The 2,500-nt window shown below is 78.7% G+C and overlaps 1 non-coding gene across 1 annotated transcript; it reads left to right on the top strand.

Annotated features, from left to right (window-relative positions):
- The first annotated feature begins 1,523 nt into the window (after positions 1-1,523).
- LOC144248700 (5.8S ribosomal RNA) lies at positions 1,524-1,676 on the top strand. The gene has a single exon (XR_013342016.1). It is a non-coding gene; the product is annotated as a 5.8S ribosomal RNA (ribosomal RNA).
- Positions 1,677-2,500: the final 824 nt, after the last annotated feature.

The following is a 2,500-nucleotide window of genomic DNA, read 5'->3' as shown; positions in this document are numbered from 1 at the left end:
GCGTTACCGCGCGCGGGGGGTTTGTCGCGCCGCGCCGGGGAGGGGCGCCCTGCCCCCCCCTCTCCGCGGCCCGGCCTCGGCGGAGAGGCCGCGGCGCGCGGTCGGCCGCGGGGGCCGACCCGCTCGCCTCGAAACGGGCGACGCCGGCAGAGAGCGCGCGCTCTCTCGCCCCTTCCTCAGCTGCGGGGTTGCGGCCGCCGGGGCCCGCCGCGCTCTCCTCCTTCCTCGGCCGCCTCTGCGGTCTCTGGGGTGCGGCGCCGCGCGCGGCGCGGCCGCGCCGTCTCTCTCCCCTCGACGGCCTTCTCCTCGAGCGCGCCGGCGGCGCCGGTCGCCGGCCGTCCCCGGCTCAGCGACCGCCCGCCCGCCCGGGGCCGAGCGCTCGGCAGGTCCCTCCGTCGCCGGAGAGTCCGCGAGCGCGGGCGGCCCCGTGCCGAGCGGCGGCGGCGCCGCTCGGCGAGTGTCCCCCGCCAGCGGGGACGGCCGGCCGGACGGCGCCCGCCGTCGCCGGCGGCGGTCCCGGCCCGGGCCCCGCCCGCCGCCTCCCCGTCGCCCTTTTCTCCGTCCGCTCGCGGAGCCCCGGAGGAAGGTCGTGCGCGCGGCGGCCGTGGGGGGTTGGGGGGGGGGGGCGCTTCCCCGCCCGGTCTCCCCGCCCGGTCAGCGGGGAGAAAAGGGTGGGCGTCGCTGCCCCCCTCCCCGCCTACCCCCCCGGCTCGGCGCCGCACGCCTTCCCCTGGGCCGCGCGTGCCCGAGGAAAAAGGGGCTCCGTGACGGTGCGAGGCGGCGGCGGTCCCGGGAGTGCGGCCGTTGCGGCGGCGGGTCAGCCGTCCGGCAGGCTCCGGGCGCTCGCGACGCCGGCTCGGGTCTCGGTGCGGCGCCCGCCTCCGGCGCCGGCGGCGGAGCGCGTCCGCCGGGCGCTCGCCCTTCCCGGCGGGAGCGGTCCCGCGGGGGGCGTTGCCGGTTGGGCGGTGGCCGTCGTGTGCCGTCTCGAGCGCGGCAAGGCCGCTGGGGAGAGAGAGCGAGCCGGCCGCGCGGTGGCGCGGCGGCGCTCCGCGGGTCCGCGGAGCGGCGGTGAGAAGGGAGAGCGGCGCGCGCGGGGGCCGACGGCCGCGCCCCCGGCCGCGTGCGTCCCGTCGTCCCGTTGCAGCGAGGCCGGGCGGGCCGCCGTGTCCCCCCGCGGTCCGGCGCGCGCCGCGTGCCTCCTCCGTGCGGAGGCCGGGCCGAGCCCGGGCGCCTGGGCCGCCTCCGGAGGACGGCACAGTTTGCCGGCGGCGTCTCCCCTCGCTCGTAGCGGCGGGGGGAGGCGGTCGGGGACGCGGGTCCCCCCGCCTTTCCCGCCGACCTTCGGAGCGTTCCGTTGGGCGTTTCGCTCTCGGATGGTTTTTCTTTCCCCCCCCACTCGGTTCGTTGCGTTGTGTGCTCGTACGGTCGAAGCCGGGGGCGGCCCGCGTGCGTGCCCCCTCGGCGAGAGAGAAAAAAAGGGGCCCCCTCCGCCCGTGTGCGGGGTTCGGTGCCGAAAGCCAGACAACTCTTAGCGGTGGATCACTCGGCTCGTGCGTCGATGAAGAACGCAGCTAGCTGCGAGAATTAATGTGAATTGCAGGACACATTGATCATCGACACTTCGAACGCACTTGCGGCCCCGGGTTCCTCCCGGGGCTACGCCTGTCTGAGCGTCGCTTGACGATCAATCGCCGCCCGGGGGTTGCCACCCCGGCGGCGCGGCTGGGGTCGCCTCGCAGGCCCGTCGTCGTGGCCGTGGCCGTCGTGGCCGCGCCCGAGGGCCTTCGTCCCCCTAAATGCAGACTCGGGGAGCGCTCCGTAGCTCCCCGCTCCCGGAGCGAGCCGCTGGGGCGGAGCTCGTCCTCGCCGGGGGCCGCGTCGCCGAGCGGCGGCGCGGCGGCCGGGGAGAAAGAGAGCGAGAGAGACGGGGCGGCGTCGAGAGCGCCCCGCCGAGGGCCGAGAGACGAGGGCGAGAGGGGGGGAGGCGAGGCGCGCGGGCCTCGCCCCCCCCCGGCCTCCCCCCGCGCGGGCGGCTGTCTGCGGGTGGGTACCGCGCGGGTACCGTGCCGTGCTGCCGCGCGCGAGGCGCGAGCGCCGGGGGGGGCGGGGGCGACCCCCGCGTCGTCCTCTCCTTCCCTTCCCCGTCCCTCTCTGTCGCCGTCTCGGGGCGCCAGGGGCGCCGTCGCCGTTCTCGCTCTCTCCCTCTCCCCGCCGAAGGCCGTCGCGCCCGCCGCCTGGCGGCCGCGTCCCCCCCCGGTCCGGGGCCGTCTCTGCCGCGTGTGTGCTTCCGTGTTTTCCTTTCGGTTCTCGTCTCCGGGACGGGGTCCGTCCGTCCGTCTTTCCTCTGCGCCGCGTCCCCGCGTCGCTCGCTCGCCCGACTGCCCGCCCGCCCGCCCGCCCGCTCGCTCGCTCGCGCTCTCTCGGCCCTCGCGGTGAGGGGCGAGGGGAACGAAAAAGCGGCGGGGGCGGGGGGGGGCAGAGGGGGAAGGCGCGCGGGGCC

This window comes from Lonchura striata, unplaced genomic scaffold (assembly GCF_046129695.1).
Source record: "Lonchura striata isolate bLonStr1 unplaced genomic scaffold, bLonStr1.mat Scaffold_283, whole genome shotgun sequence".
NCBI classification, from domain to species: domain Eukaryota; kingdom Metazoa; phylum Chordata; class Aves; order Passeriformes; family Estrildidae; genus Lonchura; species Lonchura striata.
The sequence above is the reverse complement of the archived record's forward strand: the minus strand, read 5'-3'. Positions and strand labels throughout refer to the sequence as shown.